This window comes from Lissotriton helveticus, chromosome 6 (genome assembly GCF_964261635.1).
Source record: "Lissotriton helveticus chromosome 6, aLisHel1.1, whole genome shotgun sequence".
Classification (NCBI taxonomy): domain Eukaryota; kingdom Metazoa; phylum Chordata; class Amphibia; order Caudata; family Salamandridae; genus Lissotriton; species Lissotriton helveticus.
Window position 1 is genome coordinate 1,245,145,798 of NC_136067.1, and position 19,104 is coordinate 1,245,164,901.

Genomic DNA, 19,104 nt, shown 5'->3' on the forward strand with positions numbered 1-19,104 from the left:
GACTCATAACACATTCAAATTGTTTCACTGATAAAATATCGACTAGTAAAACATTGACCTACAATAATATCGAGACAAAAATTGTGACTACCTATACTTGAAATGGTAAGTACAAAAATATAGGCAAAACAATATCATATACAATAATATAGTTGTTTTAAATATCGATTTTTAAATATATACAAATCTAATATTAAAATTAAGGTATATTTAATACTAACAGTAATTTAATAAAAATGAAATATATTTAATATATATTTTAACAAATATAACAAATACACTTAGGGCCTCATTACAATGTTGGGCGGAAAGCCTCCACCTGACACCGACTCGGAATCAGGACTGACTGACTTGCGGTTGGCGTTTCCGTCCGCCGGATTATGATGCAACCGAACCCTGTTCAGTCGTAGTCCCATTGTTCCCTGTAGGAGCTCGTGTTCCGCCCGAAAACAGGCAGAAACACAGGCATCTATAGGGAAATGGGGTGTTTGTAGAAAACCCTGCACCCTGTCGCAGGCACCCCACAGTGCCTGCCACACAGTGCAAGGTTTTACAGGGGAGTTCCATAGGTACCCCCCTCGGCCATCAACTGTAGGCCGCGGGCCTAGGGGGCCCCCAAAGTCACTTTCCGACAGCCTCTCAGTGTCTGACAGGCTGACACGGATAGACTGTTGAAAATCGACATCGTAATCCAGAGGGCGGAACCACTGCCCATGGGGGTGTACGATGCGCTTCTGACTGACACAAATCTCCGTGAGTCGCTCAGAACGGATTCAAAATATCCGCGTGGTTTACATTCTGACTGAGACCATCGTAACTGGACGGTGGCAATGGAAACCGACTGAGTCAGTCAGGAGGGCTCCGACACGGTTGAGGAGATCCCGGCTGTCGGGAGAAGGCTTTCCAGCAGACATCGTAATCGGCCCATTACTTTCAAAAAGTTAAACACACATAAATGTATATTTACATATATCTATTTAAAATAAATTATTAAACTATTAGTTTTTAAATTATATTTCAAATTAAAGGTTATAAATATGTATCTACATAAACAAAACATAATTGTAGAAATTAAAAACAATATCAAATACATTATTAGGAAATAAAATTAATGCCTTTACATTTCCCCCTACAATTGAAACAAAAATAAACAAATTCTTATACTATTATTGTATAAAAAGTACTACTCACACAAGATAACAGTAATAAAATTGTTACATCGCAGAGAAGTAAAATGCACTAGTTTACCTACAAAATATACAAAATTATACAGAATATTAAATTGCAGAGTACTAACTTTTACTATTCTCACTACAATGAATACAACACTAGTAAAAAATGTAGATTGCAGAGAAATAAAATTCTACTATTCCCGATCCAATAACTGCAACAGTAGTGAAAAGGTTGGATTGCGGAGGGGTAAAATTCACTACTCCCACCACAATGAGTGTAACACAAGGGATAGCGTTGGATTGCGGAGGGATAACATGTAATATTCCCACTCCAGTAAGTGGAACAGTAGGGAAAATGTTGGATTGCGGAGGGGTAAAATTTACTATTACCACTCCAGTCAGTGCAACAGTAAGGAAAGTGTTGGATTGCGGAGAGGTAAGAGTTACTATTCCCACCCTAGTGAGTGCAACAGTAGGGAAAGTGTTGGATTGTGGAGGGGTACAATTTAATATTTCCACTCCAATGAGTGCAACAGTAGGGAAAGTGTTGGATTGCGGAGGGATATAATGTACTATTACCACTCCGGTCAGTACAGTAGGGAAAGTTTTAGATTATGGAAGGTCAAATTTACTATTCCCACTTCACTCAATGAACAGTAGGGAAAGTGTTCGATTGTGGAAGGAAAAGAAATAATATTCCCACTGCAGTCAGTACTTCATTAGAAACAATCAAATTATCCACAAAGCAATAAAATCATTTAAAAAACAAAATAATATATTAAAATAAAGAACTATTAAAACAAAAATATATTTCATATAATGTTTGATATAATAAAAACATATTATATTTTTTAATGCATATCATAAATAATTACAAACATTATAAAAATTAACTCCAAAAATGATTGTTATATTAAAAATATTATTTACACATAGTTTAACAAAGAAAATAAGTTATAAATTCATTTAAGTTACCTCCCACCATATACTCCTACAAAACTTAAACCAACACATAAAATGTAACTCTAAAAAGCTAATTATTTACCCTATTAACATAAATATTTATCAACAAACCAATTAGCAGTAATTAAAGTGAATTATTATTTAAATAATTCTTTTTATTCCCACAATATAGCCCCACAAAATGAACAACACACTTCTAAATGTGCAAAAAAATTAATTACAAAATTAACATAATGAATTATGAATTAAATAATCATTATTAAATATGTATATATATCTATATGATAATTATTTAAAATGTATTTACTTCCCACCCTTCAGCCCTATAAACCTCACAACTCACACCAAAAATTAAAACAAATGTACCTAAACAATTAACATAATAAATTAGCAATTGAATAATTAATATTAATTAACAAATATTAATTAATTACAATTAAATTACTTTAACCCTGTACCTCTATAAACCCACAACCCGCTATGATACTAAAAATCACAATTACATTTAATTACTACTAGAAAATGTACAAATACATTAGAAAACATAAACAATACCTATACAAAGAAATGACATAGTATTTATTTAAAATACATAACAATAATTAATATAAGTATTATAAACAACTACATTATTCTAAATAATCTTAATTGCCTCAATATTTTAAAAATCGATATTACTTACCATAAAATCGATTTTTTTGACAACAATATTCTTACTATGTCAAAATATTTTTGACACAATATTTGTGCAAGTCGATATTTACAGCTCAATATTTTGTCTCATCGCCATTAAATTATTTATCTGATAGATACATTGTATACAGAAAGTAGTCAACTTTGTTTCTTTTTTTACTACAGCTGACTTTTAAAAGATATTTAATATATTTTAGACTCAAAATGCAAGCCAGACCTCTTGTCTTTTCCACACGTTGGGACTATATGGAACTTACACTGAGAGTACATACAGTAACCTCCTACAGCACATGAGCAGATTATTTTATTTACTTAATTTTGTCAGGAAAAAAGTAATACGCAGAGTGTAGAAAATGAGGTAAGAAGGAGTGAAAGCTAAAGGAATTAAATCATGAGGTAAACCGATATAAATGTAGGTTTATTTCTGTTCCTGGCATTTCCAATGAGAAACTGTCATCAGTCACCTTTATGCCCAGACCATCCCTGTTTACTTTGCAGCTTTGAACATTTTCTTAGGTACATATTACAAAAAAAGATTGAACTACTGCAGCCATTGCAGTGATTTGCATTACAATTAAAAAAATGTGTGCACTAGACTGTGATAGCCTTAAATACTCATACGACTGTGTAAGTGCACCCTGCTTGGGACATCTTGGCAGCAGGCGTGGTGCGTCCATTGGGGCATTGCGGCGTAGCCCCACTAAGCCACATGGACCCACCGTCAAGCACGCTAAGCACGTCGCTAAATAAATATTTGCCAATGCTCCTCAAGCCCGACTCAATCTGGAGTGCGCACGGCTGAAGCCAGGGGGTGGGGCTGAGCTGCGGCAGCTTGAGTGACAGTCCTGACTCAGCTGCAGCAGTAGTGCGCATGTGAATTTTTGCACATTCTACAGCATTTGGAGCTTGTTCATAAAGCGTTCCTGAATGTTTAAATACAGGCCATTACAATAATCAAGCTTTCATAAGACCAAAGCAGTAACCACTTGTAATGTAATGTAATGTTATGTGAAATGGCAAACGTGCTTTATTTCTAGATATGCTCATTTAATACACAACAAGAGTTGTATAGCCTGCTTCAAATCATCTAATTGTGACAGCTGAGAGCACTGAGATAAAACTATTTGCCCAGGATCACATATCTTGCTCAAGAGAGAAAGCATGAGTTGCATCAAGGTATACTTGTTCCTCTGTGGGCACTTTCACTAGAACTAGGCCACATATCTGCCTTATGTGCTGTGCATGTAATGTGTGAGGTGTGCAAAGGCGTTTTCTGCAGCTGGCACCCGTGGTACCAATATATGTCCTGGTACCTAGCCATTATTGTCATGTGCATTGCACAGCAATCACTGGCACCTGGGTGTGCAGCTAGGATGCTTCTAAGAAAATGAGGGCTGTACACACAGCTGCCAATGGACCCCAGCACACCTCAGACAAGTCCGACACTTTAACCAACAACATAGTGTCACTGTGCATGCCCCCGCCATCCTTCATCACTGCCAGCCTCCATCTGTGCAGCTTCCAGTGAGGGACCGTGTGCAGACACCCTAAGTGTTTCCAAACTGGAGATCCATGCGGGGGGCTCTCTGCAGGGGTTTGTGGGAAGGGATACCTTGCAGGGGGTACTGTCACTGTGATATTACTTTGTGAGAGGGCATGTTGCACTGCCTCTGCACACCGAGGAATGTTGCTGAGGCATTGTACTGTGCTTTTTGTTCATGTCTACCTATGTAAAACCATTGCGCTGGGGATACATGTGCAGGGCTATGTTATGTATAGTAGCACTGTACGAGTTTGACATCAAAGGGTAATTTACAGAGCTATTGTGCACTGGGCATCGTCCAGGGGTTTTGTGCATTGGTCATAGTGAAGGGGCGCGGAGTAGAGAACAGAGTGCAGCGGCAATGTGTGGGTTTCTTGCAACGAAGCATGATGCAGGATCATCATGCAGGGGTATTTACATGGATTTTCGATGTGCAACATGGTGGGAGCAATGTGGGCACTGAAAGCAGAATTGTTTTCACAAAAGGTTTTCGACTTGGACATCTTCCTGCATGCATTCAACAAATGTAAAAAGTAGTTTACAGCCCATGTCCATCCTTACTTAGCTCAGTGTTTTTGACCTGACAAATGGCTTTGAGGAAAGCAGTCTTTTCAGCCCCTCCCAAATGCAAGAACACATTGAAGTAATTTGTGAGGGCATGAATATGGGGCCTGGTAGGGTGTACAGCAGAGCAGATTGGCAATGGAAAGAAGCATGTATAGCCTAAGGTTGCAGTCTGTGTGGTGTAAACTTTCGGAAAGGAAATCCCAGGAGGCTCCAGACTTGCCTTTGACGCTAGCCTTGTGACCAGACCAGGGAGTTTAAAGTTATCATCTGTTCTGTATACTATCATTTATACATTGCCAACATAAGATGCAGAACTGAAATGGCTTTTTACTTTCAAGAGGTTTGACAGGAATGAATGGCAGTAAGTGTGTTGCATGTCATAATGTGTTAATTCGTACTTACTAAAATATATGTAAACGCTTTACATATTGCTATACCAGGTTCATTTTGCAGTTTTATATAGCGCTTTATTAACCTACTTGCCTTCTCAAATTTGCTCGAAAATGCATAATTTGCCCACTCTTTTTTTCAAAATGTTTGCGGGGGAGAACCCCCCGAATCCCACTTATGGCGGTCAGCTCATTCGCTACCAGCTACTCATCCCGAACGTTTACGCCTCACCACTTTCAAATGTCACCAGCCACCACTGCTTGGCAGGCATGCTTTTCACTGACTGCGCGAAGGAATTCTCAGAGCTCTTGAAATGCTGGGTGGGAGCACAATGTTCAGGGGTTCTTTCTGCTCTGCTCTGCTGATGTTATTGCTTGAATAAAGTTGTCCCTGGTGAGTAAGAGCAGAAAGGCATCTGAAGAGCATTATTCCAACTGCTGGTCAGTGTGTGCCATTGAAAGCTCCTCAAAAAAACCTCATCCCATCAAGCTCTCGATCATCCTCATTGTAGAGAAAATTTGAGCTGGTTCCAGAGCATCCCAAAACATTATCATTTAGTCTATAGTCTGGAAAATCCTTTTAATATAAAGGGCCACATATACGAAGCTATTTTGCAGTCGCAAAAGGGCCGATTCACATAGTCGGCACGTTTGTGAATGCAAACAAGGCTTTTCCAATTTACCAACCTCTATTTTGTGATTCGGTAACCTGTAATCGAATCGCAAAATGGGTTTGTGATTTAGTATTTGGAAGGGACGGGATTAGGGCATCTCTTCCTAATACCGAATCACAGCAGCATGTATGAATGTTTTGTGACCAAATACCAGTCACAAAACACTTGCAGTTTACCATCAGATTCAATCTGATTGTAACCCAATTGCAAATGGAAAGCATTTCCAAAGGGACCCCTTCCCTTTAATGACAGTTTTTAAGAGCAGGCTGTGGTCCCAAGGATTAATGAGGTGGGTCATTTTGTGACCCCCTAGGAATTGCTAGATGAAACTCATGGAGTTTCATACAAAAGGAATAGCAATTACGTAATTGTGATTCACGGAAAATCGCAATTAGGTAATTGCTATTCCTAATATTGGTACACGTGGCCTTAAGTCTTTTCATTGAAACATTTATATCAATGTGCTGGCCAATGTCCCTTAGGAGACCCATGTTGGGTGTGTATGTTGCCATTGTAGGTCTACTGCCTGTTACTGCTGGGTAGTGCACTAAACACTTGCATGGTCAAAAAAGTATGTACTTGTGAACAGATGACATCTGATTCCCTTCCCTTCATTGGCAATGGTGACCTTCTGGCAGAACCTGAGCTAAAAGCGAGGGCTGTGTGCCACAGGAAGTGGAAAAAAGTTGTGTGAACTTCATGTACTTGTTCTTGCTACTGTTGCTGGGATCAGTTTAAGTGCACGCTTCCTTGCTTCCACTCCCACACCAAAGAATCTTTCCATGCCAGTCCTTGTTCAAAGTCTGTTGGCGTACTCAGCAGTATCCGCTCATTATGTTTGTCACTAGGGTGGAGCTACAAATGACAGAACGTCCTCGTTTCCTGGCACACACTTCTTTGGCCATGTTAAAGCAGGCAGCATTCAGGGAAGGAACGCTGAAGCAGTGGTCCAAACACTAGCAAGCGATGGCAGTAAAAAGTCATGGGTTTAGTAAAAATTAGGAAGTGGGCAGAGAAACTTTAAAATTTGTTTTTTTACAGTTTCATATTTCTGAGAGAAGGGTTTTTTTGGGTCTTCAGATGACAGTAGATTTGTCAGATTCACATCGATCACGGTATGTTATTTGGCAAGGTGCTTGCCGTTAAGTGTGGTTTGTGTATGTTCTGCTATGCCTAAGTCATTCACTTACAATTGATGTACACAATTGAACACTAGTGTTTCTTTATTGCATGATTTTACTGCTTTTGAAATCTGAACAATTTGTAATGCTCATGATTTCATAACTTGAAGGGAAATAATCAAAATGTTCAGGAAGTTTTGTATGCTTTGCAATTTTTGCGTTATGTAAATGTTAATTTTTTTCTTTTCATATAAACAAATAAAATGTACAAAAAGTGAACATAAATATAAAGCCTGAACTGCCTAACTAAAATCTGAATTAATGACATGTGGGTTGGATATGTCTCTGATGTTGGGGCATAGACCCACTGACATATTTCACCACGCAAACTCATGTTCACAGTTTTCTTATGACTTGCAGTGACTGGATGCACCTGGAAGCAGGCCCTTTCCCTTTGACGAAGAGAGTCGAGTATACAGTACTGGTCTCTGGGGAAAAAAGATGTGGTTCGATGATGAGTGCAAAAATTGAAAAGAAATTCAATGCATCAAGGCAAAAAAGAAAAATGAGACAGATATGAAATAAAATAACCAAGAGAACAGGTGTAACTTAATTAGCAAAGAAGTCTTGGAAAGAATTGCCTAAATGCGTATAATTTAAAGAGGCAGCAAAAACTATAAATTCCCTGATGTTTTGGTCCCTAAGTGTGCAAGATATATCTAACTTTAAAACTAGCTTGGATGCGAAGATCAAAGAGCAACACCTGATGGGCCGTTACCAGAGAATCATCTATGACGATGGGCATCAATTCATGAGCCACAACTTGCAAGCTGGAGTTTAAAGAGAAAATTTTAGAGATGGCAAACATTCAGTGCCTCGCAAGTGCTCACCAGGGATACAGGATTGGTGTATTACAATACTCCAGCCTTCGTAATAAACATTTCAAGTGAACCAGAATTTTGAAGTGTCATTAGCCAAAAGCGTACCAGTAGCAATATAAATTAAGAAGAGACCACAACTCCTCCCGCCACCCCACTGCCCAACAGGTTTAAACAATACCAACCAAAATACCAACACCCGTTGCGCTACAAAATCTTCGATATGGGGTGGAGGAGGGTAACATTATAAACACCATGCAAGGGGGCTTTCAGAAACCCCTGCATTCATTCACCAGATATCCGCACAACAACATTTGATGGAGCAGTTTGATACGAGGGCAAGGTTTGTTGCAGTATTTCTCCCCCCTCCTCCCCCGAGCCACAACAAAGATTTTGATACTTTTGACAGGATAAGACTTTGAGGAAAAATGAAATACCATTTCAACCAAATCTAATATTAAAGCATTCATATTTAGAGAGACTGCTAATAAAATAAGATTTGGAACACACTGCTCAATAGAGTCATAGTCAAACAAGGGTGCCTCTTGTTCTTGCTTTATAAGCGTATTTCAATGAATTATACAACTCACTTGAAAAAGGCCACACTGCAGGTGCTGAGAAAACAAAGAAAGGAAAATACCGCACCTGCTGCTTGCTGATGAGTCAGTACTAATTGCTGGCATTACTTGTGCACTTAACACACGATCAAAGGAGAAAGGGAAAGGCTACAAACTAAATTGTCTACTCACTGATATATCAACACTAAAGAAGAGGGTAGCAGTTAAAGGAAGTGTTAATACACAACATTGTGTGGAATTAAATCAACTAGGAACACCCCTGTACTTGGATACTAAAGTCACACAGCAATGAGGAGTCCAAACCAAGATGTTTTTAGGTAATTAAGTTTTAATGCAATTGTACATCCTTTCATGCCATCACCAGGGTGGTGCTTTTTGGTGGTTTCATCCAAGAAATGGCACAAATCAATCAGTAATATAGGGGACTTGAAAGAAATCCTAGGCCATCCCTTAGGCAACCCAAATGGGGCTAGCAAATAAGATCACTTATTGAATACGCCTTAAGCTGGGGAAACATCTGTATGATAGATATTGGGAAGATTTTTGAAAAACACAGCTACTCTTTACCAAAGACTCTGGAAAAAAGAAGTCAACTTAATGAGCATCCTAAAATGTCTGGCTGCTAGAGAACAGGTTGCATTTAGATGGCAACAGTCACTTTAAACGCCCAAAAAGGGGCAGACACTCCTATTAAATCTATTCAATACAATGCTTTTTTCTGATGGCCCCACCACCCATATCTTATATCTCTGGCATGCTCAGAAGTTAAAAGACTATTTATGAAAGCAATATACAATTCTCTGTCTATAAAAAAAAATCTAAAAACACTCTGCAACTTTGTTGATGAAAACAGAAACAATTGAAACACATGGAGGAAGCTCTTTTGCATTCATTCTTCCAGTCCCAAGAAATAAGGAAAGGAGGTACCTGCTAACTCCAAGAACAGATGATAACACGGGTCATACACAATGTGAGTCTCATAATAAAATCACTTCTAGATGATCATTGTTGGAAATTACCATGTTTGCGTGGTATTCCCCTAGATTTTGCCTTTTTGACTGAACCTATTTCTGTTGGCTATAGATCTGTGTGGTAACTTAAAGTGGTTGTGCTCTCCCTTCTAAATATGGTAAAATTCCCGTAAATCTAATTGACGCATTTAATTTGCTTATAAGTTCTTAGTACATGGTACTACAGGTAACCAGGGCCTGTAAATTAAATACTACAAGTTGGTTGCAATTGTGCCACCCACTAAAGTAGTACTATAAAGCATATCTACAAGCTGGCCCCTGCGTTCTGTGTGTGCAGTTATAAACTGCCATTTTGATCTGAAAAAAAGAACCTTTTCTGGGCCAGAACCTCCCTTTGTAATACTTATAAGTCGCCCCTAATATAGGTCCTAAATGCCTATAGGGCATGATACGTGGTACTTAAAAAGTAGGACATGTGTTCCTAATTTTCACATGTCCTTGCAGTGAAAAACATATAAAGTCATTTTTCACTGCAGTAAACCTGGCTCTCCTAAAGGAAAGCTCTGGGTTACATTATAACTCATTATGAAACATAACTTCAGTTTGGGACTAGCTAAAAAATGATTCAATGGCTGATTGGAATATGAATTTTAAATCCAACCTAATGGTAAAGCCGTTTGTCTAAATTGCTATTTTGATAATGACACTTTTAGGATCTTGGCATTTTTCTGCCTAAGCCAAATGTGCCTTTCTGTCAGTGTCCGGGGTCACCTGACACTTTAATGGCTCTCCTGTGCTCTGATTTGTATTGCTTCCAGACTATGAACAAAGGACCTGGGTGTGAGAAGGTGTGGGCTTCCTGACAGGATGGCTAGGGAGGAGCTAAGATCCCAACCCTGATTCTAATTCAATTTGTAGCTTGGGGCAATACCCAACCCTTTCCTGACATCAGAAGAAACCTATCCTGTGACTGGCAGATTCAGCTCACTTCTGGACCTGCGTGCCCTTTTTTTCACTAGCCAGGCTAGAGCCTAACGCAGGGGAAAGGTAGGAATTGACCAGAACCAGTTTTAGAGTTAGACAAAGGGGTAACCCCTACCCAGAGAATGTCACTGGGCATACAAGTATCATCCCCAAAATGGAAGCCAGAACACTCCTGGACCTGTGAAGATCTAAAATAGGACTGCCATTCTGCCTGAAGATTATGAAGAAAGAGTGAGCCTGTTTGTCTTGAACCCAGGACCCCAGGAGTGACTCCAAGCATCAGATGGCTGCCCTCTTTGCTTGTGCCACAGGGGCACAACACACTTTCTGTAGCCTTTCTTGTTTTTAGCCATTCAGGCACAACTGGACCTGACCTAGTCCCCTCTGCGGCCTCTGTGGGAGTGAGTCTTGACCCCCAACTGCTGTTGTTAGAGTCTTTGACACTTGGCTCGAGCCAGAATGTACTTCTGCCTACGTAACTGAAGTTTTCACCAGGCCTGATGCAGAGTCCTGCAGAGCTGCACAGCTCCTCACTGAAGGTCTCACCAGACCCATCACAGTCTGAGGTAGAGCAACATAGAGTTTTACAGTGCCAGCCCGGCAGCTCCTAAATGTTGGCTTCTCCAGGTTCAACGCAGAACCCCGCCGAGTCACAAAGCTCCTGAGTATAACTTCACTGGGTCCATTGCAGAGTGATGCCGCACAAGAAAGAGCCTACAAAGTCACGCAACAGAGCGTTCGCATCAAAGTCAGAAGGGACATTTTCCAATAGGGCAAACCTGGTCCCGGTACTCAATCTGTGCTCCATCTCATTAGGCCTGAATTTGAGACTTTGTTCCGGTCCACTTTGACCAGACAACTGCAGTAGCCCTTTGGCTCTATTTTGACATGAAAAAAAATTCACAACGTTGTTGTGGCTTCACTTTTTTTGTTTGTAATTTTTATTGCTGCCAGACTGTGGACAAAGGGCCTGGGTGTGAGTAGGGTGGGGGGGGGGGCTTCCTAACAGGATGGTTGGGGAGGAGCTGTGGTCCCACCCTGATTGCACTTCATAGGGTAGCCTTGGGCTATACCTAACCCTTTCCTGGCTTCAGAAGAAGCCTACACTGTGACTGGCAGATGCAGCTCAATTCTGGGCCTGCCAGACCTTCGTTTCACTAGCCAGGCTGGAGCCAAACACAGGGGAATGGTACAAACTGCCCAGAACAAGTTTTAGAGTTAGACAAAGGGGCGTCCTCCACCCACAGGCTGGTCCTGGGTATAAAAGTGGCAGCCCCAGAATGGAAATCAGACCACTCCTGGACCTATGAAGATGTAAAGAAGGACTGCCCTTCTGTCTGAAGAAAGAGTGGGCCTACTTACCTTGAACCAAGGACCCCAGAAGTGACTCCAATCATCAAGCTTCCTGAGGCCTTTCTTGCTTTTAACCAGACCCAACTGGACCTGACCTAGTCCCCTCTGCTGGCCTCTGTGGGCATGAGTCTTGACCCCCAAGTACTGTCTTCAAGGTCCTGGACACTTGGCGAGAGCCAGAGTGCACTTCCCCCTACATAACAGAAGTTTTCACCAGATCCAACGCAAGGCTCCACAGAGTAGTACGGTTCCTCACTGAAGGTCCCACCAGACTCATTACAGTGTGATGCAGATCAGCACAGAGCTTCACAGAGCCATGCCCTGCCGATCCTCACTACAGGCTTCTCCAGTTCTGGCACAGACCTCTGCCAAGTCGCAGAGCTCCTGAGTGGAAACTTCACCGGGTCCATTGCAGAGTGATGTGGGACAGCAAAGAGCCCACAAAGTCGCAAGGTAAAACTTCCCGCAGTACAAACCTGGTCCCGTACTCAACCCTTGCTCCATCTCGGTCGGCCTGAGCTTGAGACTTTGTCCTGGTCCTGTGTGGCCAGACACCTGCACTTTGCCTTTGACTCTATTTTAACCCTTAAACAAATACACAAATTTGTTGTTGTGTTTTCAGTTTTTTACTGCTTGTCTGCTGCGTAAAATCTTAACAAAATGCCTCTAAGACTCACTGCTTTTTGCCCACATCTAGAGAATTAAGCACAGGTTTATTCAGTGACTTTTGTGGTTCACCCTGACAAGGAATATGATTTTCCTTAAAGGGTGTTCTCTCTGCCTCAGAAAATAGTCCAATTTATTACAATCATCCAGCTGGAGTTGTAGAGAGAAGAGAAGTTTTTAAAACACAAATGTAAAACATTAGACAAGCAAACAAAATTCCCTTCATAAGTCACCTATTATAATGTCTGTACTTTATTGTCAAACATGCATTAAAAAATGTAAGATCTAGATGAGACACTAAGTGGTTCATTATATTGGAAGAGAGAGGCCAAAGTCAGATCGAAGATACATTGGAACTTGTCAGGCTCATCCACGGCACTCTGCTTTTTGAACTCTAATAAATCCCCAATAATCCCTTAGCAATTTAAATTCTGGTGCACTACAGTATACACACGCCATCGTTTCAGAAAACAGTCCATGATATAGTTCAGTTTAAACTCCTGGCCCTTTTAAACGCTATCCCCATGCTTTTCCAAAGGGGTAGATCACTCTAAACCTCAACAGTTCAATGCAAACATTGAATCGCTAACATACTCAGAGACAACGCTAATCATCCAACTATTTTTACTGCTTTTTATTATATTTTAAGCATTTTGTTTTAAATATGTGAAAGAGTTCTAAAAGTTTTATGGTCAATTATTTTTTATGGTGTCTGTCTTGTATGTACCTTTTCTGTTTGCTCTTCAGTTTCCAAAAGTTTATACCAAATATGTTGATGGAGATGTATATGCAAAGGTTAAAAGTGCAGTACTGTGCTTAATGCGCTACTTACCAAAAACAATTGAGGATTTTCAAATGGTAAACTCCCACACTAAGAATATTCCCATAAAGTTGCTAATGTTTATGGAAAGGTCTTATTAGGACCACATTAGTCATTAAATAATCATTATTTGATTCAACAGTTAGAGCTTGATCATATGTTATCTGGTAACATGGTGTGGTAATACCACACCTGGTATTACTAATACTGGGTTATATTACATCTTCTGTACTGAGCAATTACATGTTACAACATCTGAAATGGGAAAAAACTTCAAAACAATAACGCCAGACCATTTTCCGTATTTTTACCATAGACCTACCCATTTTCAAGGCATATTTTCACTTGCTTTTCTGCGGGCGGAAATAGGCTTGGAAATATCATGATACTTATGTAAAAAAGGAAGTATTAGTTGAGGGAGAACCCACCTCAAATAATAATAACAATTATTGTCAGGGTGATCCACAAAAGTAATGAAATAACACTGGGCTTAACCTTCTGGCAGCTTGGCACAAAGCAGTCAAGCTTAATTTAGAGGCAATGGGTAAAGTATTTATGCAGTTCTCAAACAGTAATGAAGTGGATACACATTGCAAGAAAAATCCCAAACCAATTTAGAAAACTAGGGCACATTTAAATAACACGATACCAAAAGACAAAAATCCAATAAGTAGAACCTGAGATATGAATTTTTAAGTTAAAAATAGCACCAAAATGCACAAAGAGCAAACCACGGGTATCTGGTCATACTAGACTGAGTCAACGTCAAAAGTTGACTGCGATGGAGCATAGGTTAGATTCAAAGACCAGATTCGTCCCAGTGTAAAGTTTGCCTTCTGACTTAAAAACATTTATGGAGAGAAAGCGGTCTTCAATGAGATGTTGAGTGCGCTAGCTGTATCCGAAGAGGGATTCGATAACAGTGGGCTGCTGAACAGCAGGGTCCTGGTGTGGTCATTGACGAAGTTGGTAAAGCTCAGGAAGGGCAAAGTCCAAAGCTGGTCAGTAGGAAGGTCTCAACAATGATTGGACGCTGCTTACCATTGTTCCAGATGAAGCCCTCCACCTTTGGACTTAGAAGTATCTCTGAAAGTCAGATCTCCTTCAGCAGGGCAAAGCAGCAAGCTGGGGCCAATCACCCTTTCAAGGTGGATGGCTGCGGCTTTGATGGCGATCCCGGTCTGATTGGATTCTCAAGGCAGAAAGTTGGCCAAAAGGTTTAAGTCCTACTTCTTGCAGTTTGGGGGACAGGAGGAGTTCCTTTCAGCCAAAAGTAGCTGTGGTCAGAAGGGGCTGCATTCAGGTCATGTCATAAAGTAATGGGTCAAAATCGTATTGAAAGGCAGTGCACCTGAACATGTCAACTGACTAAGCGGTACTAGTATCAAATGGGATTAAAAGGCAAGATGGTCTAGGGACTGAAGTAAGTGGTGCAGGAATGCATCAGATTGTAAAAGCAAGTTGGTGTCCCTGTTTTTAAGATGGTGTGAGCTCTACATTAGAAGTTAAAGTCCTGGTCAGTGAGGGCAGAATTGCTTACAGAGTGATGTATGGAGGTCACTTCTGTTTCTAACAACTAGACGTGTATCTACATACAAGGTCATTTGTTAAAAGCAGCTGGGACTGGAGAATCAATTAAAATAATGGAAAGGGGGTAAAGGTTGAAAAATCCAAATTATAAAGGGCACAAGCCCACACCAACTGTCCGTCATGCTCCTCAAAGTCCAACCCGTCAGGAAACACTCCAGCTGAAATGTAGGACCTTTTCCACTGCAGCACACCCGACCTTCTCTTCCTGACCGAAACATGGCTAACCCAGACATGACCAAAGTCACCCCACCTGCCTACAAAATCATACACCAGGACTGAGCCCACAAACCAGGAAGAGGACTTGCGGTCAAATTGACTGTTCCACCCCTACCTCGCCCTCCATGGACTCGCACACCAACCTCTTGGAACACCTCCACTTCAAAATACGAATGGACTATATTGCCACCCTGAAGGAAACCCTCACCTACCATCCCTGGGTGGAATTCTGCAACCACATCTTAGACTTCTTCACTCCACTCTTCATCAGCTCAACCAACTACACCCTACTCAGGGATCTAAATTTCTACTTGAAAGACACCACAGACCCCCCAACTCCACAGATCTCCTCAACAACCTCAGCAACCTCGGACTCCCCACACAGTTGGCCATGCCCTCAACCCTATTTTCTCCTGCAACAAAAGGATCACCACCACCCACACAACCACCACTCACATGGTCCAACCACTACATCATGCATTTCAAGATACAAGCTCGCCAATGCACCAGAAAAACCCAAAGAACCATCAAGACAGTGGGGCAAAATATCTGAAGACAACTGGATCAAGACCCTGCAGGAATGTACGCTCAACTACACCGGGAAGCTCAATGACGACACCAAGCTCTTTAATAAATAGCTTACCGACTGTGCCAATCACACCTCTCCCACCAGAAAAAAAACCCAAAAACAACAAACAACCTAGCTGGTACATGAATGACCTCAGGGAGTAAAAGCACCACTGCAAACAAATTGAGACAAAATAAAGACTCAACAAAAAACACCACTGCATGATCCACATACAAAGCTGCCCTCAACCTCTAACACCATCAACTACAAGACACAAAGAAAAGGGCCCTAACTCTGAGGCTCGAAGTCAGCCCCAACAACAGCAAAGAACTGCTCAACATTGTCGAAGACATCTCCAACCTCGCAGCTGCCAACATCATCCCATCCCAACCACCCTGCAACAGCCTCTCAAAGTTCTTCAAACAGACGATGGCCAAGATCTACATCACACTTAACCCACAATACCAACATGATCTCCAAGCAGGACACCTTCATCATCACCAAATAGCAGTTAAGCAACTGGAATACCCTCCTGAATGAAAACACCCCTGCCCTTACTTAGGAGCCCCCTCGGGCCCATGCCCCCACTTCCTATACAACCTTGGAAGAACCATCATCTCCATGCGCTCACCTCTATCATCAGCACCGCCATAACCACCCCACCTTCCCATCTTGCTGGAAAAATGCAGAAGTCAATGTCCTATTTGAAAAAACCAACAGTGGAACTTAAGACCCTCAGTAGCTACAGATTCATCTCTCTCTTGCCTTTTCTAGCTAAAGTCATGGAGAAAGCCATCAACACCCAACATGCGGACCACCTTAAACTCCATCATCTCCTGGATAGCACTCACTTTGGCTTTCCCACCAGCCACAGCATAGTAACAGGCCTCCTTGCGACCACCGATGATATCAGAAGCATCGTCGACTGAGGAGAAGCGGCTGCACTCAGCCTCTTCAACCTCTCCATAGCTTTTGATATGGTCTCCCACAACTCACTCATCAGAAAGCTTCGGCACTTGGATATCTGTGGACTGGCCTTAAAGTGGACATCCTCCTTCCACACAGACAGAACTTAATGAGTCAGACCTCCCCTCTACACCTCAGAACCCAAGAAACTCATCTGTAGAGTCCCTCAAGGATTGTCGCTCAGCCCATCGCCCTCCAACATCTACATGACAGCTCTCACAGACATTGTCAGAGGTCACAGCATCAACATAGTATGCTATGCCGACAACACAACTCTTCTTCTCCCTTACTGACTCAACCAGCACCGCCAAAGCAAACTTCACCAACTGTATAAGCAACGTTGCTGCTTGGATGAAAAACAACTGCCTCCAGCTCAACACAGACAAAATCAAAGTCCTAATTCTGGCAGCAACCACTTCTTCTGAGATGCCTCTTGATGGCATTCTGAACACGGTCCCACACCCACCCCTGTGGACCATGCCAAGAACCTCAGGATTATCCTGGCTAACAATCTCTCTAAGAGCAGACATCAAATCCACCAAAAGATCTGCCTCCAGTGCAACCTCCCTGGGGTCAGAGAACTCACACTCCACTGGGTGTTGGCATAGGTCTGGAAAACAGGGACTTAAAATATGCTCTCCAACAATTGAATCACACAGTCCCACACAGGTGTTAACCAAACGACCCTTCACCCAACCATCCAGTGCCTCAGAAAAGCACCCCACATCATTCTCACAAGACTGGTGAGACAGTCTCTGACTGTTGCTGTCCCTTGTCCCTTACTCTTCTGGCTCGTCTCCATACACACTTACCAGGGCTTGTATCATAGGGGGACCCTCTCGCTGCACCACTCATCTAGAGTAAGTGGAGGGCCCCTCCTACCACCAGGAATAAGACCCCTGTGTCCGGTCCCCAATGCACCTCAGGGACACTGTGCACCAGTGGAGGAACTTCACAAGTAAGCCCGCGCTGTGAACTCTGCTCCACTCGCGGAGTTTGTGGAGTTTTCCGCACTCCGCAATAGGCAGAGCGGAGCTCCGAAAAACTCTGTTCCACGTAACGGAGAGGAGTTTTTTTTCCTTGCTCGCGTTCGTTAACGTCAAGTTGGCGAGAGCAAGTGATGAAAATCCACGTCCCGGCGTGATTTTTATTAATTTGCGATCGGCAACATAAAGTTGGCGAGCCTGAAAAATAAACCTACCGGTGAGATTTCTCAACACGGGGGGGGGGGTGTTTAGGTTTCTCATTGCAAGTAGTCGCGTAAAATCACTGCGAACCGCATTTTTCTATTGCACTCCGCCGCTTGCAGAGCTCCGTGGAGCGCAGCAGAGTTTTTTTTCCACTCCGCGAACTCCGCCCAGGATTATTCACAATCGTACGAGTCGGTAGCTCCGTCCGGGGCTACCGGGATTCTGAAAACAACAGTCTAACAGTTGCAGCCGACCACGTCGATACGGGCCAGCAAAAGTGTGAACAGACTCGGTAACAGTACCTTTCTCGTTGCCGTTCTTCCCCTGAGGTACAAGCCGGTCGTGGTAACCGTCGCAGTTGCGATGCAAAATGTAAGCGGTGCAGGGCGCAGTGTCCTCTCAATGCAGTGCAGACAGCGGCTCGGTGACGATCATCCAGATGGCATCGGTGAAACCAAGGCTTACGGTGCAGGGCAAGACGGTGCTCGATGCGGTGCTGGCAGGTTGCGTGCAGAGGACAGAGCCGGTTTGTGGCAGCTGGTGTAGGTTTGCCCAGATGGCTGTGTTGGACAAGGTGGTGCGTTGTTAAACTTTAGGAGCGGTGCCCCAACCACGATTCACCTCACAACCCCACATACTTGTATTCACCAACCACGATTCAGTCACGGGTGTCAAGTCAGCAGCAGCTGCAGCGTCAGTGAGAGCAGGATGGCGAAGTGAAGCAAGGCGGTGCGGACTGTGGTGCCCACATGTCACGGCGCAAGCAGCAGCTCTGTGGCATCAGTGGCGGTCGTTGTCATTGGTGAGACTAGGGTTGGAGTGCGAGATGCGGACAATGCTGTCTGCAGTGTCATCAGGACACAGAGCCAGCGACGGAGTCAGTGACAGAATCGGTTGCAGTTCCTTTCTCTGTGGCAACTGAAACAGAATTTCCAGAAGCGGTACCCAGAGGTTGGTGAAGTCTTTGCAGTCCCTGAGACTTCAGAACAGGAGGCCAGCTCGATTTCAGACCCTTGAAGATACTCAGCATAAGTAAAGAAAGTTCAGTCCAGTCTTTTCACTGCCCAAGGCAGAAGCAGCAACTGCAAGCCAACCCAATAAAGCACAACACAGCAAAGGGGTAGTACTCCTCCTGGCAGCTCTTCCAGCTCTTTTTCCTGGCAGGTTCTTTGAATCCAGCGAGTTCTAAAGTTCTGGGGTCT

General features: G+C 42.5%; 1 protein-coding gene across 2 annotated transcripts in view; it reads left to right on the forward strand.

Moving 5' to 3' along the window:
• Positions 1-19,104, forward strand: part of RIN2 (Ras and Rab interactor 2) — a 1,094,313-nt gene that overhangs the window by 772,901 nt on the left and 302,308 nt on the right. The gene's annotated exons all lie outside the window — the stretch shown is intronic.